We start from the raw sequence: 25,216 nt of genomic DNA, 5'->3' as shown, positions 1-25,216 counted from the left end.
TGGGCAGGGGCTGGCGCTTCACCGGCTGTGCGGAGGCAGAGAACTTTCCCGAGACCGGTGTCTGCCAACACGCTGCCGCGGTGACCAGCGGCACGACAGGCACAGGGAACGGCGTAGGTTAGGGCCGGCATCTGAAAGGGCGACCTCATCCTGAGCAGGTTAATATTTGGGTAGAAGCTTGAAGATGGTGATTGTAGCGGTTGGGATAAAAGCTCGTTTTAGGTTATGGTTTTCTGTTACAAACGCGTCTGCTTTCCCGTCTATAGGTGGCAACACACCACTCACTCACTGTACCGGCAGCCAAAATGTAACTATGGGGCGACGAAGATAAAAATATAAATATGAGACTGAAGAAGAGAAAAAACATCAGGTTTGCAGAGATTGGTCTGATACAAATTATGAAAATCATGGGATTGAAAACTTCCCAGTCTGCTGCACTGCACACGACAGCCCGGGATCCTGGCACTGCAGGAAAGAGGACCATGGGAAGTTTGGGCTCAGGTTCTCTGTAACCACATCAAGGCCACAGACTGAATGCCACACACAGCAGTTACATTAGGACTGTTCCACAACGACAGGCTACGTCCCTCAGCTGGATACGACATGTACAAACACCGGGACTCTTGAGTAAGACTCAAGGTAAGAGTATAGATTAGTACAGTCATTACGGAGCACGGTAGGAAGGGGCCTTAAAAAACTAAAACTGCAATCCAGCAATCTCACTCTTCGGGGGTGAATCTGTGGGAGAGACACCCACATCCACGTACACTATGGCACTAGTCATGGAAGCCCAGGTGCGGGGTTAGCCTGCATTCCGGTCAGCGGAGGATGGTAAGGGAGGTACGGTCACACACACTGTGGACAGAGCACCACTCAGGCAGAAGAAAGACGTGAGCCCATCATTCGTGATGGCAGCCTGGGGACATTAAGCCAAATAAGCCAGGCAAGGTGCGGATCTTGCACGATCTGACTTGTGTGTGAAGTCCGAGTCCAGAGAACAGTGGTGGCAGGAGGCCACCGAGAGGAGGCGGCGAGGCCGGCTGACCAAAAGGCAGGTTCTGGACAGAGCCGAGGAGCAAGTCTGGTGTTCGACTGCGCAGTAGGGTGACTGCAGTTAAGAACCACAAGTTGTGTATTTTAAAATAACAGGAGAGGATTTTGACTTTTTACCACAGAGCACTAGAAATATGCTGATGATGGGCGGCTTGACTCTACAGTTCAGCTCTGAGCAGACATTTGCCCAAGTCGAGTGTATGCCAGACAGTCTGCACTCGAGTGGCTGCACCTTCGTCCACACACTGGTACTCCACCGGAGAAGTAAGCGCTCCTGTAAGTGTGCACCAAACATCCGGGACCTCGTACAGACGGGTGCAAACACTGGCGTGTTTACTCTGTAGCCCTTGCAGATAACAACTGAGACGGAAGATTTCTTTCCTAACATCCGACTTTAAATGTGCTTATCTGCAATGCTGCTTACCTACAAATGCCAACATTTTAAACTTCTGACAAAACATGAGTATGAATTAGATTTAAGATGATTATTAATCTCTTATTCTGTTTCAGAAAGCCATGCAATTTTATCTAGTGTACACTAACCTCCTAGTATTTGTTAGTGATCTAGTGCAGCATTTATGTTCCAGAAACAAAAGGCAAACTGCTTTTCCTCATTTTAACTAGACCTGTGTAAAATTTAATACACAGTATTAGAGTAAGGAAACCAGACTTTTAGTTTAAATATTGATAATTACGGCTGGACCTGGGAAGTATGATTTGATCTGTGTCCTCGAGGCTGCCAATCGTGGTCATGCAGAAGGCACTCAGTACTAAACGCTGGTGGCGGACGTCACTGCTACTCTCATGCACCGTGGAACAGAAAACTGTTCTGCAACAAAGCGGCACGTAAAAGAGGCAGATCTGGAGATCACACTGGCCTCTTCTTTCCTAGAAACACACAGTAAAACACCACACACTTTTGCAGAGCACAACACACTCACTAAGTTACTGCAACTTTAGCAAAAATATTTCTCCTTCAACTCTAGTGCCTAAAAAGTATATAAAATAAGTTTTTCCTACATAAAGTAGGGAAAGGTGGAGGTACATGTGCATCTAAACTAAAACTGAACAGGTAAAATTCAGGTTAAATATTTGACTAATAGCTCTTTTTGGGGGCAGACTATACCTTTTAAAGGAATATAATATGCAGCTGCTTCTTCAAAATTCATATACATATATACATATTTATATATATTTACTTAAATAAGTAAACAGTATATATTAAAATATTAACATTATATATTAAATAGGCAAATATAAATATATAAAATTCACACGCATAATATATTAATATACACATTAACGTCATATTTATAAATATATTAAAATCAATTATATTAATATCAATTATATTAACTATTTATATGAAATATATTAATACATTAATATATAAAATTAATGCATTAGTATAATATGTAGCCATATAATATAATATATAACATAATTGATATATTAAATATATAAATATGTATTTGTTAAATATTTATTTTCCTGCTCTTATTTAGAACAAGTAAAATGAATGATTCAAATGGAGATTTAAGCAAGCTAAGTCTTTCCCTCTGACTTCATATTATACCCTTAAAATTATTTTAATATGTGCATACAAACTCTTCACTTTGTTTTTTCTGCATAGTCAAGGACACTTTGAAGGTCTCCAATATCACAACTCAGCAAGACCCTCCCCCCTTAGTGAATATTCTAGTAAGGGGAGGAGAAGAGTAAAGCAACCAGATCTGTCCATCCATGGCAGGATGAGAGGGAAAAGAGAGCTGGGATTAGACAGCACCCAAGGAAGAGAATGAGGATTATAATTTTAAATAGGATTGAACAAACTGGAGAAACTACTGAATTGGGGTGTCCTACTTTTCTCATTGCTGAGACAAATTACTCAATACCCAAAGTTAAAGGATGAGAGGTTTATGTGACTCAGTTTGTGGAGGCTTCAGTCCATAGTTGACTGGCTGTAAGGCAGGGTGGCATGGCAGGCAGAAGGCAGCAAGCAACAAGCAATAAGCAGTGACTCTTTTCTGGCCCTTATGTTTTATGCAGGCTACTCAGCCCTAGGGCAGGTAGCACTCACATCCAGGGTAGGACAGCCCTAATCCTAGCACTGCACCATGAATCAATCCCAGAAGTACATTTTTGATCCCAGCATCACACACTCTAGATCCAGCCATCACCAAAAAGCCCCACCTATGACTGAATAAAGCTTTGGGGGGACATCTAGATATAAGCCATATCACGGGGTATAGTGAGTACGATTCATTACCACCATCATTACTGTTACTTGGTTTACTGAGACAAGGTCTTGCTACACAGTTTAGTCTGGTCTTGAATTCACTATGTCACCCAGACTGGCCTAGAACTTGCTTGCTGGGAGCCTCAGCCTCCAGAGAGCTGGGATTATATATGTGTGCCACCATGTCCAGCTACTGATTACAATTACAATTAAAATCATTTTCCTTTGTTATTGTGGTCTCTGCCTACATTTCAAGAGATATCAAATTCTTACAGTTTGCACTTATTCTGTCATAGTGGCATAATAATTTTGTAGATTTTTTAATATTCACACTTTAGGTAAAATTGTTTTGAAATGTGGGAGTTTGATAGGTGGATGACTTGCTATGTACAGCATGATGAGCCAGTTATCTGATGAGACAGCAAATTGTACCCTAGGTGTAAGGACACGAGCCATCAGACTTCCGGCAATTTTCCAGGACACGTGGAGCAAAGCACTGGCCCACGTCATTTCAGCCCCACTTGACTCCTGGACTGAGTTTTGCAGCACTGCCTGCAGTACTGGCCTGCAGGACCACCTGGTAGGCTGCCTATCCCTCCCAACCTGCCAGCAGGCCCTCCGAGTGCCTCGTACTGCCCTGTGGATGCTGGAGATGGGTGGAGGCATCTTGTGAAAGGAAAAGCTCCACATTTCTTGGGTTTCCCTGCTGGAATTTGTGAGACTCTGCTCCAGTTTACTTCCAAACATGAGACAAATTTCCCTGCAACCTTAGGAGCCACAGAATGTTGTTTTTGGCCCTGATCGTAAAGCTGGTGCTATTCTGTGGTGTGCTAGCTAAGTCACAGCAGTTTAATTATATTAGAAACTACTACAAAGCATTAGTTTCACTGGATTTATATGAATTCCCATTAGAGCACTGTGGAAAATCCTTATTATGTAATATATTTGTGATTATTTAGGGTTGTCTCTTTTCAAAGAAAAACATACAAATAACGTGGCTTTCAATGTTTCTTCTAACTGAATATATGACTTTAGTGCAGATGGGAACATTAATTATCATTAAAAGTTTTGTCTCTTCTACTGCATTAACTTGTATGCTTTCAGTATATTTTCAGACCTATATTTTCTAGTATACATTTTCTAAAATCATCTGCTTTGTTATCTAACTCTAGTAGGAAGAAAGTTACCTAAATCTCTATATAGAAGTGTCAAAGCAGCAGGCATAAAATAGTAAAAATAAAATCAAGACGCTATTTATTATTAAACATACTTAGCATTTATCAACATTCCACACACTGAATAGGAGTTTGATTTATGAAAACTAGAGAATCAGTCACTTGATGGTACAGTAGAGAATCAGGATGTACATTTACACTTGGTGACACAGGAAAAATATTCTTAGATGTATTTGAAATCTTTAAGTGATAGTAGAACTAAAATAATGATAAAATTATAAGAAACTGTGAAGAGGACTCAGGGAGGGGTGAGCAGGAAGAGTTGGAAAGGGGGTTACCCTGTCCTTTGGAAGCCATTTGCACTGCTTTTAAGCTGCTAATTTAAAGGAGTTGCTTCCAAATCCAGGCATTGCCAAGGTGACAGAGCCTCCAGGGCCTCCCTGGAACAGGGGAGGGAGGAAGTGGTCAGAAAAGGAGCTCCGGAGGGAGGGGAGAAGTACATTCTTCTATGCTCCACCTCTTTCTCTCTGCGAAGAAGCTCTTCACTGAGCTAGGCCCCAACCCTGTAACCCCAGCAAGTGGGGAGGCTGAAGCAGGAAGATCACAAACTGGATCCCAGCCTGTGCAACTTTGTGACTTAGTGAGACTTGTGGCAAAATAGGAAATTTTACAAAAGGGCAGGGGATGCAGCTCGTTGTGAAGGTCCTGAGTTCAAATCCAGATAATGCAAAGAATGAATAAAACAAAGTAAATTAAACAAAATAAAAAAGGAAGCATAAAAAATCCTCACCAAACACCAGATGGCAGTGTGCTGGCCTCAGGCTTCCCAAGATCCACAACTACACAAAATGGATTTCTGCTCTTTACCTCTGGTCACAGTCGTTCCAGACACTCGGCCCTGTGTGGGCACTGTGAGAAACAGTCTGTGTGGTGGGCACCATCCTGACAGTACCAACACGAGGCTGGGAACATCCTGCTACTGGGTGAAGCCGTGCTTTGTCGGCCTAAGATATCTTCCCACGCCTAGGGCTGGAAAACATTTTCCAAAGCACCAGAAATGGGAACAGTGTCTCCTGCTGTCTCATCTCTCAATGGCACTGGCGTCTTCCCCTGGGGAAGCCTGGTAGGAGGAACCACGCACTGAGAGTGTTACAAGTGTTCTCAGGCCAGCACCGTAGCTCTCAGCTAAGCGGGCCGTTAATAGGTACTGAATTATGTTTGCTAATGGCCCTAGGGTTTGTACATCTGTATTCTTGACCCCACAGAGCTGGAATGTTCTTGGCTGTTTTATATTTTTCAAACTTGAACATCAAGATTATTCTGCCTTTTCAAAATGAACGGATAGCAAATTGTCTTTTATAATGTTCAGAAGACGTTTATATAATGTGGTGTCTACTCACTGCAAGTTAAAAAGTATGCAGCCCTGAAATTGAACATAAAGACGGTTTTGGAGGGAATTACAGTCATTATTCTTTTTTTGTTTTGTTTTGTTTCCTACTCTTATTTGCATCAGTGTCGTTCACCTACATTTTCCCACCACAGTCCACTTTCCTGAGAAGAGCTGTGTCCTGCACTTGCTCGCCCTTTGCTGGGTCCTAGGGGCGGCCGGCTGACTCCCAGAGCCAATCCCCTCTCCCTGGAGAAAGAACCCACCGCACTGAGCCCGAGGGCTCCGAGCTCGGAGGGCTCCGTGTTCTTGTTTTCCGGTTCTCACCAGAAACTCAGGGCCCGCGAATGCGTGTGCTTGGGGCCCGGCCGCTCCATCTGCCTCACGCGCTCCCTTGGATGGTGGGAGAGGTAGCTTCTGCCTGAGATGCCAAGCGGGGCCCAGGGAACTCTGCTCAGGGTCACTGCCAGCCTTCAACAGCAGTGCTGAGCTCCCGACACAGGGCTGCTATTGATTTTTCCCTCTCCTAAAGTAGTCACATTTTCATTATTATCTTTGCCATGAATTGATGATCTGTCAGTTTACCCCTTGTGTTATTCATGTCTAAATTTTTAAGACATTTCTTTCCACTCTCCTATATTTAAAAAAGTTTCATTGTTCATTCTCAAACTTCTGAAATAAATTAGTAGCTAATATTTTCTCTTTGTGAATTATAAGGAATATAAAATATAATTTGGGCTCTGAATTTATCTTTGTTGCATCTGCAAGGTCTGATGGTGGTGTCCCCACTTTTTAAAAAAATCATCTGATGAGTATAATTTTGGCTTAGTAGTTACTACCGAAAATTGGAAAGTAAAATCATGCTGATTAGATGATTTAGGAAAAAATGAGAACATCAGTATTCAATCCTGGGAATGTAACCAAAAACTTTAATTTACAAATGTTTGGAGGGTTTCTTTAAATTTACTTTTAATTTTTAGCTTTGTGTTGTGACCAATAAGATGTACTTTGCCATTCCTATATTTAGAAACGTGTTGACGAACTTTTGGTGATATAACCAATGTTCAATTCTTATAATTTCCTACAGATACTTAATAAAATACCCACATTCTCTCCAGGTGGGTTGGCACATGCCTGTAATCCCAGCTGCTTGGGAGGCTGAGGCAGGAGGATCACGAGTTTAAGGCCAGCCTGGGCTACATAGTGAGATCCTATCTCTAAAAAATTAAAAGGGCTGGACATGTCACTCAGTGATAAATTGCCCCTGGGTTTGATCCCCAGTCCCACAATTAAATAAAATAAATGACATAAAATAAAATATCCATATTCAGTGACCCAGTATCTTCAAAGTACCTCTAATTTTCTCTCACTCTTTCAAATATCTCTAATGCTTGTCCATTTCTCCTTGTGCTTCTGTCAACATTTGCCTTACATATTTTAATTCTGTTTGTGTTCATTAGCATAACATTCTTAGAAACTGTTATATCTTCATTGTAGATTCTATCCTTTAAATGACTTCCTCTTCATGTTTAGTAATCTCCTCCTTGAATCTATTTTGTCTGAAATAATACTGCATGCTCAGCATGCCTTGTTTGTGTTAGTCTCGCATTCATTTATTTTTAAACTTTATGCTATATCTTATTTAACTGCTTCACTTGTTAGCAGAGAAGTCTTCTAATATGCAGCTAATGATGAAAGACACAGAAACAGAGCCTCCCTAAAGAAGGGGCCTGAGCACCTGAAAACCCAGGGAGGGCTGCAGGCTGGTGACCTGAATACACAGCTGGTGCTCCATGCACAGACACCAAGGGGCCCTCAGGAGGCCCACGATTGCACACACGCTGACTTTCTCCTAGGAAAGCCAGGGAGCATGGGCAACACAGGAAAAGGAGTTTTACTCCTATCTAACCACATTTATGGCAATTTCATTGAAAATAAGAAAACAACCAGATGTGGTGGCACATACCTATAATCCCAGTACTCTGGGAGGATGAGTCAGGAGGATGCAATTTTAAGCCCAGTCTGGGCAATTCAGCAATTTAGAAAGTCCCTGTCTCAAAATAAGTAAGGGCTGGGGATCTAGCTCAGTGCAAAGCCTTAGGTTCAATGCCCAAACAATGTAGGAAAATAGTTTAGGAGCAGCTTTTCCTGGATTTGTTAATTTTCAGAACAGTGGTGATATTTCATGGTGCAGAATTACATTTTGTAATTTTTTTTTTTTTTTTTTGGTACCAGGGATTAAACTCAGGTCCTTGAGCTTGCAAGGCAGGCCACTGAACTGCTGAGCTAAATCCCCAGCCCTTATTTTGTATTCTTTACATTTTGTATTCAGCTTTAATCAGAAAGGGCAGATGATTAAAAAAAAAGGCTGACATAGGGGAGATGTTTCAGGAAGATAACTTCTGGTCATATTTTAACATGTGTCCCTGCACTGCAAATATTAGGCATCTACTACATGCCCAGGGCTCTTTTACATGTACACATTCATTTTATCACACACAACTGTGGTATTACTCCTTAACATGAAGATTATGAGTTAGGAAGAAAAGCTAGATGGCATATCAAATTGTTTTAACAGTAAAATGAAGCAGAGTCCCCCAAGAAGCACTTACTGCCCATAGGGCTTCGGCATCTGGGAGCTGCTGCAGAGCAGCAGCCCTGTGAGGGCCACGCTGGTGAACCACGGCCTCTCTGTGACCTCTTCCGTGGAACACAGTAGAACATTTTCTAACCAAACACTTGGTCAAATAACCTCTAGTAGGATTTTGAAATATCAGTTTAGGGAGAAACATAAGGAAAAAGGATTAGAAACATTAACATTGTACCTCCTTTTACAAATTTTTAACCATTGTCTATTTTTGTCATTGCCCTACTTCTTCCTTTTTAACCTCAAAGATGGAAGCTTTTGTCTCCTTTTCAGTAAACTATTCAGTGTAAAAAGTCCAGGGCTTCTCCTTGTCCGAGCGTTTAGATATTGTAACTATGCTTAGCAGCACCTAATAAGACAAGATGCAAAATTAGTGGCATCTGTTAGGATTTTGCCCAGCTGCAGCAGGGGGCAGAATGGCCCTTGAAGATACCCAGGCCTGAGCCCAGGAGCCTGCGAACACAGGGGCTGGGGAGCTGAGAGCTCTGCTGATCACTACCACCACAACTGGATTCCACCAACCACGGAAACAAACCACAAAGTGGATTGAAGCTGTTAAAAGTGTGGTAACTCGCTGCAAGAATTGACCATGGGTGCCCTTTTACTCCCCTCTCCATGACTATTTCCTTCTGAAGAGTGTTTTTAAGGACTCCCAGAAACTTGGCGCTTCTGTGGAGCCTCTGAAACTGAGGTACATGCACACACCGTGGCATTTCCTAATTTGATCATGTTAATTAAGTCAACTGTCCTGGTGCAAAACAAGCAATCAAAAGCAAAGGCCAGGTTAAATAAAACTTGGTTTTGTGGTTCCTTGGTCTCACATGTCTTTAAGTGGCTTTGAATCCTGGTCTACGTAAACAGACTGCAGTGGGGGAGCTGAGAGGGGATGGAGACACAGCAGCATCTCTTCCCCAGGGATACTGCTGGCCAGGCCTCTAGCTCCGGGCTCCTCTGACCCTCGAAGGCACAGCCAGTCCCTCAGCTGCCAGTGGAAAGGCCACGAACCCCACCATATCTCAAGCTGAGCTGGTTGCCAGTCAGGAACGCAGTTTAGGTCTCTACCTGGTCTAGCTTGCTCATGCTCCCTATTTTGACCTCGTCAAGGTGACAAGATCTGCCTTCTTCCTTTCTTACTTCCATTTGCCAGAAATGGAAGTATGCGTCACTTCCCACCACCTGGAATCTGCAGGTCCCCAAGACAGAGCCAGTGTTCCCAGGGCTCCTCTCCTTACGGACTCAGAGGCAGCACGTCTAGCATGACTTCCATTTTTACAGCTGAGCCCCTTGCCCTGCTGGATTCCAGCTTGGTACCCTTCACTCACCTGGCTGATCTCTGCCTGGTACATAGCTTTTGCTACCTGTTGCAGGCACCGCCATTGTCCATTCTCCGCCATCTTCAAGATGGCCGCTGGGTTCTCCCTGCTGCCTGCTGCTGCCTGTGGCATCCCAAGGCATATCTACTTCCTGCCACGGGTGTGCTGGGAAGCTCGTTCCATTCCTGACTGTCACCCTGGAATGGCCACATCTTGGGGTCCAGGGCACAGGTGATGACTGCACCGCATGGCACTTCTACTAAAGACACTCTTCCCACAATCTGTCACGGATCAGATGGAAGCCACAGAGGTGCAGCCCTGCCTGCATCAATGGCAGGAGTCATTGCAACTTTACTTTTTACATTTGATTTTTCCAGGAAGAGGGAAATCACTACATACTCATCTTTTGAAAACGTCATACCCCTTAAATGTCATGAAAAGCTTAAATATAAAGGGACTTCTCCCCTGAAATATCCTTTTCCTTTTGAAATGTATAAATACTAAACTCACAGGAAGCAATTTAAAATCAACAATTTTCAGTTTTCCCCCCTAACAGTGATGTTAGTGTGGATCTGAGACAGCACACAACTAATGAAATACATTTCTAAAAGTCCTTAATTTTTACCTAGTTGTTATTAAACATGCTTAGGAAGAGATTTCCATAGTTTTAAAAACAAATCTTAAATTATTTCACTATATCATAACATTTTAGGAAGATTTCCATTACTGAATTATTTTAAAGCTTCAACATTTAATCATTTTTAGTTATTTAGAGCATTTCATATTCTAAAGCAATTATTACAGATAAAGGCAGAACTTACAAATAACTTGAGCAGAAATACTTTATTACTTTTAAAAGATGTCACTGGTTCCTTAAAAGTGGTGTAATCGGTAGCTTATAAAGGGTAGGAATGAAAATAATAGATAACAAATGACAATACTTGTTTACACCATCTCTAAACTGGAATAGGAGCTGAGTCACTGGGCCAGCTTTCTAAGCCATTTTTGTCAACACAGATCTAACTCTACTTTGCCACCTGGATTTTAAACTCCTTGCGGCCACAAAGCACAATGGAACATCCCATACTTTAGCACACACAGCTTGAAGAACAAGTGAGAAGGAGGTTTCCAGTGTAACATCTGGGCGGAGAGAAACCCTAAAAATGCCTCACCAAAGATCTAGAGAGACAGTACCTCTAAAAGTACAGTTCGTGAAACTAAAAACATGAGAAATTCACCCCAAAACTGGTTTTCTCAGTATAGTGAAGCAAAGATTAAATAAATCATGTTACAGATTTGCTTTAAATAACACCAGCAAAGTCAAACTATCCTGGCATAGTGATAGAGACACCCTTGGTCTTCCCACCTCACCGCCGATGACGGTGTGCTCCGGGGGCTAGGGGGCTCACGTGTGAGCGAGCAGTCGCCCGAGAAACAGGACAGCAGCTCCAAAATGAAAGGTGAGCACGTCTGTGCCTTAAAACAAACACACCAGGTTATTTTACAGTCTGTGCTGTCCCCTAAAGCTGTCACACTTGTTAATCCTATGGCATCAACCCTTAAAATGTGCAGAACTGTCAGGTGTGGTGGCACACGCCTTAATCCCAGCACTCAGGAGGCTTCAGCAGGACTGTGTGAGTTCAAGGCCAGCCTGAATGACAGTGAGCCCATGCTCGGAAACCAAGCCAAACCAAACCGAAGCAAGACAAAACCCTGTAATTACTCCTTTGAAACTGCCTTCAGACACGTTACTGGATTCTCTTGGATATTCTTAAGAAAACTTCACCCTTCAAGAGCACCTTGCTGTATGCAGGTAGGTAAAATTCCTTTAGCATAGTGATATGAAATTAGTATAAGGTTGGACAAAAGATTTTGAATTTAAAAAATTTAAAGATGATAGTTCATATAAAATTGGTCTTGAATTCAGTTGCAAAAGTTGGGATTTTTAAAATGACAACATGAGGTTGAGATGCTTTAGGTTTTGTATACATTTTATTTATTTTCTTATTTATTTATTTTTTGGTACTGGGATCAAACTCAGGACTGTGCTTGCCTACTGCTGAACTATCTCCCAGGCTTTATAAACATTTTAAATCAGTCTTTTCCCTTGATAATTTTCACTCGTCAGTACATTTTGAATAGAACACATATGTGAGCCTACTACGCATCTGAGATTGTGGGGAGCAGACCTTGCTCTTGGCTCTTGTAATCTTACAAGGGCAGGGAAATAACTAGACACATGCACATTTACCTATTTAATCAAATGAGAAGGGAGGGGCACAGTTTTCCTAGAAGGTTAAAGCCGAGACGTGAAGAAAGAGTGAGAAAGAAGTAAAACAGAATTAGAAAGCAAACCAAGCGAATGAAAAGTATTGAAAATGAAAAGAATTAAAAGCCGTGGACCCTCTGGCGGCGGAGAGTGACAGAATTCGCGAAGTGCTAAGAAAGGCAGCGAGCGGTCCGGGGCTTCAGTGACTGAGGCGGGCAGGTGAGCACGGTCCCACAGGGTCATCAGAGCTGCGGGTTAAACAGAGGGACGGCGGCTCCCAGGAGGCCGAACACCCGGAGACAGGCAGGGGACAGAGGCTCCTCCGGAATGGAGCGGTGGGAGGCGGTGCCTGGGCAGCAGTGGAGAAGGCGTGTGAACGGCCGGACAGGCGCCCAGGAGGGAGCTCAGGACGCGCTGGAGGCGAACGCAGAGCTGAGGAGGCGCCGTCCCGCGTCCCCACCACGGCACGGACACTGGGCGGTGGGCAGCGCTGGGCGGCGGGCAGCTCTGCTCAGTGAAAGCGCACCGCACCAGCAGGACGCTCACTAACAACTCGCTCTGCGAGCGCAGTCACGGCCGGGGAGGCTACGCCACCTTTGGTATACAGGAGTAGAACTGTCATCAGAAAACAATGAATAATAATTATTCACCGTTCCTGTAAATCCTGCACTTATCCTGTTGTGGTACCTACCACATTATATGGAAGTTTTGTGTTTCTGGCCTGAAAATAACTGTAAAGGGTCAGGCCAGGTTTTCCCCCTTTGTGTAAACAGCAGTTAGCGGTGCCTGGCACAAGGACAATAACAGTCGGCCAAACTGAATCTGAGCCATGTTGATGACGTTTTATTTCTAACTAAAATAAACGTTATAACATTTGTAGAATTCGTAAGTATATGACATCCAAAGTAACCTGTGCTACTGTATGCCAAATAGGCACATCAAGTTCCCGGAAGACAAACCAACAGAGGTCAACATAGCCAACGCTTGCTTCCCTATGTTATAGACAAGCTCAGACAGCTTTATTTTATTTTATTTTTTGGTACCGGGGATCAAACTCAGGTCCTTGTGCTTGGGAGGCAGGTGGGGGCACCACTGAGCTAAATCCCTAGCCCTCAGACAGCTTTAAATAGCCCCAAAGAAGAATAAATTATACAGCCTTCAGATTAGCGTTCTCTCAGGTGATCGGCATGAATCAAGGATCCTTTTACATACAAATGTCAAGTGACCCTCAGTATTATTTCATCTCAATAATAATTTGATCAAATTCACATTTTGGACCATAAAATTTTGGACCAAATTTTGACCCTACTCGACTAGATCAACTTAAATGTACTAACAAAATAAAATTTAAGAGAAAAGGACTAAAAGATATAAAGAGGGGTTACTCAGGGAGAAAAGGAATAATACACATGCACATTATAATAATCTTTGATGCATCTAAGAGTATAACTTGAAAATGCATATAGCAAAACTGACAAAATTACAAAGAAATTAACATAATCACATGAGATTGAGACTTCTAGAAACTGATATATTAAACAGACTAAAAATTAGATTTTTGACCACCATTAACAAGCTTGATTTCTTGGACACTTATATAACTCCTTTCCCACAAGGATAAAATACACATTTTCCCCCCACATTCTTTCTACCTTAGTTTTGTCACTTGCCTCGTCAAGGAGAGAGGAATATAAGATTCTGTCTTTAAACTTCTGGTAAGCAGAAACGGAGAGAAATGATTATTAATACTATACAGTAATATATGATCAATATAATACAGAGTGGCAAAAACACAGCTATGGGATGAAGCCACAGCATACTTTCTGACACTTTAAATTGCATTGAAGTGGAAAATAAGGAGAACTATCTCAGAACGAAATAAATACTCTTCTGGCTGGAGAAGAAATCATCGTGAGCTGTAGTGATTCTACTGCCTTTGTAGAAATATGACATATTCTTCACACATTTGTGAGGAACACGGCAACTTACGCCTGTGTAGAGGAACTGTCACCGGCCTCCGCTAGGCCCCCTTGCTACCCACAGAGGAGAGGTCCTGACGCAGGCTCCGCCTCCCCACTGCCCAGAATCAGCACCCGCCCCGGGCGCAGAGCGCTCATGGTGCAGCTCTCTGTAAGAGCCACAAGCACTTGCAGTTGGGGGAAAACAACCAAACACCAGGTTAACTTCATAGAAAAGAGGTAAGCTAGATCTTAAAGAGAAAGCTATGGAAGGGAATTTTAAAACATCCAGACTGGAACAACTTGAATATGCACAAAAGAAGCAATGATTTTTCAACTAAAGAAGACAGAAAACCATTTCTACCTTGGTGTTGGGGAGGAAAAGAATCACACAGATGAGATAAGACTTGGCTGGAAATAGCTGATTCTATATATATACACACACATATATATATATATGATTTGGGGAGAACTATCATGAGTCTCCGAGACATGGATGACTACAATGGTGTACTTCTCTGACAGTTAAAAGAAGAAAAAAAACCTGAAAGCAGAGACTTGAAAATTTAAACGAACCCAGACTATCATATTAGACAAATACAAGATAGAAATCACGACACACAGAAATGAAAGCAATGAGAGGAAACGGTGGGAGGGAAATGACCGAGCCGTGAGAAACACAGGCCGAAGAGGGACCGCGCGGGCATCGGTGGTCCTCACTGACCGGCGTTCTGCATGCCCCTCTTCAGGGCATGGGGACACTAACTGCACTGAGAGAGCGAGCGGTAAGGGAACTCAATCAGTTGATTTAGATAAAAGCAATTAGGTTGTATCTGGCACAAAGCACGGGGTCTGTAAATATTGGCCACTATTACTATCATTATTCATGTCTGCCTCGGGTTGACATATAATCAGGGTGATGCGAGAGCCTGGTGGGTGGACACAGCCGACACAGGGGGAGGCCAAGGCCGGCAGACACCTTCCCCTCTCGCCAGCTGCCACGGACACAGCCAACTTTTATAAGTCACCTTTCATACAGAAATGGCTGGAACTGTACTGTCTCTCTCTCCTGTTTCTCGCCCCATGCTTCTATACTTTCAGGGTACCAACAGTTAAATTTTTATAAGCAAAATATGTATTCATATCATTTTTCAAGAGAAACCTTTAAAACAAACAAAGACATCTCACTTCTTATCGGAGAAAACACAAACTATTCAAAATAGCACGGTATGCACCTTGTTACAGTGTTTTTGAGCCAGTGACATTTTTATTTAAAGTTTTGCCTGACTTATCATAAATCCGTGCGTAGGGGCACGGCAGGTGTTCAAGGTGTGTCACTGGAAGGACGTAAGCACACAGAATTGTACTTCTGTGCGCCGAGCAAACGCATGCACCACGCACCTCACTGGAGAGGGTATCAGTCTCCCGCATCAAAGAGATGTGGCGCAGTCGGCCATAATCAAGAGGAACGGGAGAGGTCACTGGGCAGAAGATGCGGGCAACAGGCGATAGGACAGCGAAGACACCAGCTGGTGAATGGGACCAGTGCTGCTGAGACGTAGTCAGCGCAGTCTGCCGAAGAATGACACCTGCTCAGTGAAGACGGGGTGGCACAGGGCGAGGAGCAGACGGGGCAGAGGCCGGCGGGAAGGCAGCTCTTTATGCAGTGCCACTGTATAAAGATGTGCTCTTTGAATTTTGCTCCACAACGGTCACCTTCAAACAATGGCCTCACTGAATTAAAATTCTAGAAATGTCATTCATCGGGGGATGTACACAGTCCACACCAACCATAATTTGCTGTTTGAACTTCACTTCTTTAAGAACAATTTTATTTCAAATTTTTTAAAATCAAAGAAATCAGTAAAAAACTGAACAAAAATATGCCTAATTGTAGAGAGAAAATGTAATATTAAAAATTAAATATAAAAAATTTAAAAGTCACACAAAAATGAAAAAAGGAACAAAGATTAGAATGGACAGATTACAAAAGGATAATCCAGGGCCAGGGATTTAGCTCAGTGGTTCTGGCGCCTGCCTTGCAAGCACAAGGGCCTGAGTTCAATCCTCAGTACCAAACTATAATAAAATAAAATAAAATAAAATAAAATAAAACAAAAGGATAATCCAAAATTACAGCTCTTTAGATTAAATGTAAGTGGTCACAACTGCAATAGAAGGCACAGATTTAGTGTGGATAAAAAACAATGTACAACACTAGCACTTCCAAGAAGCCCGTTTTACAGGTAGAGACACTTATAAACTAAATGCAGAGAAAGAAAGATATGCGTGCAAACACTATCCTAAGAAAGAAGGATAAATTCAGGACAAACAATGAGGGTAAAGGTAGTTTCATAATAATAAAAGAATTTACAGATCAAAAAGACAAATCAATCCTAAATATGTTGTACCTAATTAATAAGCTTCAAAGTATACAGAACAAAGATCATCAATGCTGAGAGATAGACCTGTTCATAATTATAGGTAGAAATTTAAATGCTTTTTTTTGCTATAATTGATAAAATAAATACACAAAAATCAGTATAGACAATATACTAGAAAAAGTTGATAAAACTATTAGATCTAAGTGAATTCAAAAAACATAACACTAAATAATAGCTCAATATACATTCATTTCCATTTTTTCTTGATATATTCATGAAAATAGATCATGTGTTTTGCTCTTTCTCAATAAATTCAAAAAGATATGAAGGATGTTAGTGACCAAATTAATAACCAGAAACAAAATCACACCTGAAACATCACTAAATATCTGAAAATTAAACAAGTGTTTAAAGTAGTATTAGGTAAAAAGACAAAACCAATGAAAAATTTAAAAACTACTTTATACTCAATGATAATAAAAATGTACCACAACGCATGGGGTGTAGCTGAAGCCGTGATACAAGGCGAATGCGCGGCATCAAATCTTACAAAATAAAGATTCAAAGTCAAAGACCAAAACGTCCATGTTAAGAAGCCAGAAACGCAAATTAATGCATAAGCAGGCAGAAGGAAGGAATGTGTATGGGAGGGAGGAGGAGAATGATTTCATATAACCAAAAGCAGGTTCTTTGGAAAAGTCACCCAAACCGATAAACCAGGCTTCAGGAAGAGAGAAGATGTTAATTAATTTTATCAGGCCTGAATCATATCATCAGTCCTTTCCTACTGACACAAAAAGAAACAGTATGGATAGCTGTGTGCAAATCAATGTGAAAACATATAAAAGAAAAAAAAACTATTACCAAAGCCAGCCTTAAAGGAAGATGCGATCGACATAGAAACTGTCCACATTTAAGGCGCACACCTCAGTGTGTTTAGGGACAAATACACTTCCACAGAGAGTTTTACCATCGAGACCCCAGTGCCTGATTATTTACTGACTGCCTGTTGATACATTACCTTTGTTTTTGAAGTACCATTGTCTTCTAACGTGGGGAGCTTTTGGTTACCTGTTTCCTTCTGTTTTGCTAAACAGCAGCTTCGCTGCAAGACTCCTTGTCGTCCCTCTCCGGTGTTCCCTTCCCCACTGTCATCTGCAGCGTGTGTGCACGCTCAACGCCTCCCAGCCTCCCATCCGAGCGCCTGCTGGCTGCGGCTGACTTCAGGGTAACGAGCCCAGGCCAACATGAACGTCAACAGTGTTTAACTATTTTATCTCCAACTCTGCTTTCTGACATTTGGAAAGTAAAAACTATGCTCCTGAAACCATTTCTGTCTCTGATAGTGATACTGTGAAACTTTGTTTAGCTGTTCTTCTGTTTGGATCTCGATGCTGAGTTGCAAATTTCAGAAACATCGCCATCAGGTCTAACACTCTTTCCTTACCTATCAAAATCTTATTCAGTGCCAAGACTTACTAGCAAAACATTTAGCATAATAAAACCATCATTTTAAATTATCCAAACATATTTTCCAACGTAATCCTACAAATGAAAAGCAAAATTATAACTTACTTGTAAAGGAAGAGCACAGGTAATCACGCTTATTCATTCTTTGACCTTTATTTTAATTTTACAGAAATGGTCCAAAAGCAGTGAAGACCGACCCAGGGCACGCGTGCCGGAGCAGGCATGCAGAGCCCTCTGTTGGCACAAGGGCCAAGATTAACAGGAGACCACTGCGTGCCTTGCACATGGGCCAAGAAAAGTCCATAAGGTCCAAGCCTTCCTCAAGTGCTCATGCTCTTTAAAATCACTACATCACAGATTACCTGAAAAATTAATTATCTTACTGTTCTGGAGACTGGAACTACAAAATCATTCTCCCTGAAACAAAACTGGGAGCTGCCCAAGAAAAAAGAGATGTAAAATCAAACTGGTCTAAACACAAGTACAGAACACAGAGTCTCTGTTACATAAAGAAGTGTTCAGGCACGTGTGCGCCGAGGGTGGGATCTGGGACCCAGGCAGACAGCAGAACCCTGGTGCTCAAGTCTCTTCTATACAGTGGTGCGGGGTCTGCAGACAGCCTGTGCACGCGCTCTCCCGGCTTCATCGTCTGTGCGGCGTAACTGAAATCCGCTGTGTCTAATCTGCAGCGTGTAAGGGTCACAGTCCCTGCGGAGAGTGGCGTGGGACACGGCACACCCCTCCCCTCCCCAGCCCCTCCTTCCACGGCTCAGCCTCCTTCCCTTCTGCAAAACTCTGCCTTTTCTCCTCACAGGCAGTGCACACCTTTACCTTACTTCCTGTGAACCTTATTTTACTTAAACTGTGCCAGTCTCGGGCTTCTTAGTGAGGTTTCTGATTATACTTAAATACCCGGTCAGCTCTCCCTCTTCTCCATAGAGACTACCTGAACCCAGTTATGCCATGTAAGTTTGAGAAATCATATGAAACATACCTTATACACTCTTCTTGCCTACGTACTTCTCTACATTAGAATGAACACAAAGACGCACATATTTATTTACTCAGCCAATGTGATCAGCTGCATCAGATCACAAATACTTAACATAAATGGTGAGTGAAATGTGAAATGACAAACATACATTTTTTACTATTACAGCTAATTTTTTTATGAACATGGCTTGCTCCAAATTCTTAGAAATTTCCTGAAATGTGTATCTGATTTTAAAATTATAAGTATTTTAGATATCGTTAATACTTTTTAGATATATTTAAGACTTACCAGCTTTTTTTTTTTCTTGTAGAATTGGGCATTGAACCCAGGCCCTTTGCACTGAGCTACATCCAAAGGCTTTTTAAGTTTTTGAGAGAGGGTTTCACTAAGCCAGTAATTTGCCCAGGACGGACCGAAACTTGTAATCCTCCTGTCTCAGCCTCCTAGAGTGCTGTAATATTCTTGTAGGTGTTTATAAAAAAAGTACTACAACGAGATAAAAGTAAACATAAATTGTAAATTTCTAGAGTTGAAAAAGTATTCATTTTTAAATTAAAAAAAACCCTTAGTTTTATATTGTTGTCAGTATTGAAATATAATACTGAATCTTTTACTTGCCAAGTAATGAGCACAAAATTTAAGCAAGATGTAAGTTGAGAACTTTACTGGAGAAAATGCAGTTATATTCTTTTACATAAAGAATAAATACTACTTTAATAAGTAATAAGACTAAGTGGGAAACTGCTCCCATAAAATTATTTGTTGTTCAAGCTTTCCTTGTGAGAAAGACTTATTCCAGATTACTAGATTTATATAGGTTAGCCCTGTAATATGTCAGCATTTGCATCTTTAAGTGTTTTAATTGTGAGTGTAATAAAATTCTACTAATGGACACCAAAGGTATCTCACCCACATAGCACCCACAGGACTTGTGGGTGTGTGCGACTCCCACATCTGCTGGCTTTCAGATCAGCTTACTGTCGTGAAGAGCTGTACTGAGAAAGAGAAACTCTTTCCTAGTGTAATGAGATAACACAGAAGGACAAAATTTTTAGAGGCCAGATAAGTATTATTTTAATATTAAAAAGAAATAAGTTCCTGGTTAATTATAATATATGAGCTTTCTTTCTTTTGTGATCACCAAACTTCTTTTATAATAAATTATAATGCCTCTGCCTTGGGAGTTTAAAGTAAGCTTGGTAATTTATGATTCTGTGGAATATAAGCAAGAAGCCAAATCGCGAAATGGTATCTACTTGTTTAACTCATACAGGGATTTGTTGATCGTGTTGTAATTTGTGTTGACAATCAGATTATCCCATTCCACTCAGTTCAAATCCAGCCAGGGGTATTTTGAGGTTTTAGACTAGAGAAGCCAGGCCTTCTAGACACCGAGTGCTTTTGAACTGCAACCCAAAACCCACTTATTTATCGCAAAGTGCCAACGCTGCAATTAAACCCCAAGGCTGAGGTTTTGGTTTAGAAGAATCAACTGCTAAGCAACGCTCGGCTGCTGGGGTGACTTGGTCATGGCTGCCAGCGGAGGGTTCTGTGTGCCGCTCCAGCACATGTGCCATAGGTTCGCCACTGCTGTTTTTAGACCATTAAAAAAAAAAGTGCTGGTATAAACAACAGAAGACAGAGTCTAGTCTCCGCTATGCTTTAAATCAACTTGAACAGTAACATAGACATGGAAAGGTGTCTTGCACATCTCCTGCCAAGAAAGCTTACTGCCCACAATTTAAGATATTTTTGCTGCATTGTTAAGCAGTAAGAAGTGGCCGCTCTCTACTTCCTATTATCTTTTATTTTGCTCTTTATTTATATTTTGGGTTTCTTATATAGGAGAAACCATGCAATATTAAACTTGTGTGTTTGATTTATTTCCCTTAACATTATGGTCTCAAGTTTTCCTACCCTTTTCATTTGGGAAGGGGAACAAGAGACGGGATGGAGGAAAGGGGATGAAAAATAGAACTGAAGAGAAAACTGAAATGAAGCTTCTGCAGACGAGAAGGGGGACAAGCTTTGGAGGGGAGGGGACTGGAAAGAATGAAGCTGTGCTATGTGTCCCAGCTCCCCGGGATAAACGAAGTCATTATGTACTGCAAACGTGGACAACCACTGCCATCCCCATTTAAAATAATTCCATAATGTAATAGATTTCTTCTAAATACACTTTTTTTTGTCCCTGTTACCAAAAATTAAAAAAAAAAATTGCCAGGGATTTAGATCAGTGGTTTCCTCCTCCTGCCTAAACGCACTCGACTGAGATTTTCAAGCAAAACCGTTCTGCTAGCCACAGTCACACCAGTGTTGCACGCACACACATTTATCTAACTTCATACAATTATTATTTATGTATTTAACTGACAGGTGCTCACATTTTAGATACTGTGCAAAACATTATGTATATAGCACATACATTCTTGTTCCGAGGCTCACTGTCTACTGACTCAATTCCTTTCTGTTACAAAGCTACGTAAAAACTCCTACAGGTTACAATTTAATTAATGAATCATCCGCTTATTTAACTCATATTTAAAGGACAAATAGAACAAGGTTTTCTTTCATTGCTTTTTTCTTTTTCTGTTTGTTTTGCCTGAGAACTTATAGGCAAGCTGCTAGTCTGAACATTAAGCTTCAATCTTGAAATTGTTCTCAACAGCTGATTTGGTCATTACAGCAATAATAAGTGCCATTCATGATGATAATTTAAATAAAAATATGTTGCCTTAGATGGAATTTGGTAAAAACTGACTTATGCCTCATAACTCCTAACAGTATAGCACTGAAGTTGACTCAGCGCTGGCTGGGGTGCTTCTCACTTCAGAGGGAGCATCTGGAAAGCTCCCCTGCAGATGCCGGGAAAGAATTCCACAGCGGAACTGCTTTAACGTTCATCTGGCTAATAACAGTACTTCACTGCAAAGACTGCTTCCATAATTTCTGATTTATTTTTTGCCCAAATAAAATCTGTTTGCTTTTTTAAAAATGCATGATTATGATTTTTTATAAAGCAAAGCCCTCCATTTCTAAAATTTATTAAGATTTAGGCTCTCTATATAGCAAAATAACTAATTTGATTTTTCCAATTCCAGATAAATCACTACAATAAAGTATTATTTAAAAGAATATCTCCATGAACTAAAATTTAAAAATCTAGATCCTTGGTAATAAGGAACATTTCCAAAAGTTCCAAAATGTAATTTATAATTTCTCTAATTTCTATTTTTGAGGGAAACTATGTTTTGAGGGACTGTTCGTACACCAGATCTTGCAGTTCCTTCCTTAGATGGAAGGGATTTAAGAACTCAAAGGTGTTCTTACTGACGCTGTTAAAATGCTTTACACAACTCTCTTAGTAAAGCACAGCAGTTTCTCTTGTGCATCTTCCTCATCTCTGACCCTGCTGAATTCTCTCCACACTCTATTTAGCCTGGAAGTCTCTGTTCTCATACTGGTCCACTTAATTGTTTTGTTTTGTTTTTTAATAACGTGTTCTTTGAACAAAGTAATCAGAAAATACATTAAGAGCCAGTAAGGGGAAAAAAAATCAAGTGCATCTCATCATTTGGAAACAACTACTGCTAACCTTGTCACATAATCTTTTCAATAAAAATAGATTGATATGAAATTGATATCAGTTTATACAACATGTTTTACTTAATATATTCTAATATCTTCCTGTACTCTAATTCTCTTCCCATTTTTAGTAGCTGTGTTTCTCTTTTTCTGAAGTATTTTCCAAAACCTTACTGCTTTATTATTCTAAACAAGAGCAAGTAGTAAATATTGTAAGCTATGCAGGTTGTAGTCTGTCACAACCATTTAATTCTGATTAATTTTGCTATTGTAGTGCAAAGGCAGCCACTGATGTACATCAAGAAAGTAAATGGCTGTGTTCCAATAGTTCCAAATAAAACTTTATTAACACAACCAGGCAGCGGTGGCAGGCAGCTTAATGACCTATACTCTAGGAAGCTGCTTATAGAGATACTGTGTACCATAATTATCACCTCTAGCTGAAAATTGCACATACTACTATGGTTATACTGACTTTTCCTATCGACACATTGATCCTGGTGCACAATACCAAAGAGTATGCTCATTTTCTGTGGTCACTGCAAATGTAAACCTTCAAAGTCCAACTTACATGAGTACTAACTTGTTAGCACTGGGAATTTTCATCCCTGTCTCAAATCTTTGACAGAGACAGGAAGTGAGGTTGAAGGAGACGGGCTGGCAGGAAACTTACAAATTCACAAGCGCCTACACACATGCCCTCCTGCTTCCACAGTGACAGAGGTCTCTTTCCTTCTAGGGATCTTTTGTTTTTGCTATGGGCCTTATTATTTCCTAATCTTTTTTTCCTCTTGGCTCAGAAACTCTTTATTTACCAATCCCCAAGTCTCTTCAACTGCTCTCTCTCCTCTCTCTCTTGTTAACTCCTTGCTCCTGTCAGTATTTAAATTTAGGACCTGGATATTTTAAGCAAGACTTTCCTAAACTCTCAAGCAGTCCTCTTCCCAGCTCTTGCTCCTCACCGCCATGTCCCACAGGCTCTCCAAAAGCTCTCTACTTCTTTTTCCATTTATTCATCCTTCTACTTGAATCAGTTTCGGCCTCCATGGAACAACTAAAACTGACCTCAGTTACCAACAGAAAACCTTTCTTGTTGAATCCAAATAACACTCTCATCTCTCCTCTAGTTTAGAAGGCACCGTGGTGTGCTGTTTGCATAAACTCTCCAGTCAAGTGAACTCAAATCCTGATTCTGTCATTTACTAGCTCTGCATTTTCTCAGGCAAGTTACTTAATCTCTCTGCATCTTATTTTTTTCAACTGCAAAATTAGGATATGATAAGACTTTGCCCAGCAGAACGCATGAAAATTAAATTAATTAATACATGCAAATCTGGCAACAGAAGTGCCTGGTCCATAGTAAGCTCTCTGCAAAAGCCTGCACAAACCCCATGATAATGTACTGCCTGAGTTTTATTCTTGCCTCTCATTTGAGTCATCTTTTCTAATCTTACATTCATGTTCCTCTTTCTTTATCGTGTGATCTATAAAGTTCTGGAGTCTTTCAATGTGAATAAAAGAAGCCTTCACCACCTGCCCCTGTGTACCTCTTGACAACTGTAAATTGATGCATTGGGTTTCCCTCTAGTATTTTAAAGACACCCTCCTATGCTCTAATTTACACTGCTTTTCACAAGAAAACTGTCAAAATCCTTATCTTTATTCCTTTGTATATTCTTGTTACTGTATATATTTTCTCTGTATGATGTTTTCTACAAGTTGCTTTTAAGATTTTACCTTTGCCACTGGTTTTGAACAATTAGATTATCATGTGCACTATTCTTTTTTTTTTAATATAACCTTTGCTTTTTTTTTTTTGGTACCAGGATCTTTGAACTCGGGTCATTGCACTTGCAAGGCAGGTGGTATATTTTATATTCTTGAATCTCTAAGTTTATAGTTTTCATCAAATTTGGAATATTGTGGCAATGATTTCGGTAAATATTTTTCTGTTCTTCTGCTCTCTTGTCTTCCTATAGTGAATCCAAGGGTGAGGCTGCTTTAGGATGTTCAAAGCTCAATGATGCTCTATCTTCTTTTTCCTTTTAAAAAAGTATTTCTTCTCACTGTTTCATTTTGGGTAGTTTCTACTGCTATGCCTTCAAGTTTATTAATCTTTGCTCTGCACTGTCCAATTTGTCATTAATTCTACACAGGGCATTCTCTTATTATTTTCCATATATAAAATTTCTGCCTAACACGTTCCACTTTTCTTCTACTTGTTTGACTACGAGGAACATTGTAATGACTGTTAAAGTTATTATCTGCTAACACTAACATCTGTGTCAGTAAGGACTGGTTACTTTTTCTCCTCCTACACCGTATTTTTCTACCTCTTCATATTGCCTGGAAATGTCTGACTGATAACTGCCAATAGTCAGTTTGCTCTAACAAAGTACCAAAAAGGACAGACATTTATTTCTGCAGATCTGGAGGCTGGAAAACTGTAGCGCCAGGTGATGGCAGGTCTGGTGACCAGTGAGGTCCCGGCTCTCCTGGTTTGTGAGTGTTTGTCTTCTCTTGTGTCTTCACTAGAAAGAGAGAAGGAGAGTCCCCTTACCCCCTTTTATAAAGGCACAGATCCTCTAATTCCCAGCCACAGGGTATACGTCCAAATAGCAACGCATCAGGGGTTACTGTCCCAACTTTCACTGGGAAACAGATATAAACTAAGCTCGGAATTTAGCAAGAAGTGTTTTGTATTCCTAATGCCTGACACAGGAGGTGCTACTTGCTACAATA

General features: G+C 40.9%; 1 protein-coding gene across 4 annotated transcripts in view; it reads right to left on the bottom strand.

The window, feature by feature from the left end:
- Ssbp2 (single stranded DNA binding protein 2) overlaps positions 1-25,216 on the bottom strand; it is a 256,100-nt gene that overhangs the window by 68,710 nt on the left and 162,174 nt on the right. The gene's annotated exons all lie outside the window — the stretch shown is intronic.

The sequence above is a fragment of the Fukomys damarensis genome, unplaced genomic scaffold (genome assembly GCF_012274545.1).
Source record: "Fukomys damarensis isolate Sample0158 unplaced genomic scaffold, DMR_v1.0_HiC HiC_scaffold_3, whole genome shotgun sequence".
NCBI classification, from domain to species: Eukaryota; Metazoa; Chordata; class Mammalia; order Rodentia; family Bathyergidae; genus Fukomys; species Fukomys damarensis.
This window is presented reverse-complemented; position numbering and strand designations above follow the sequence as displayed.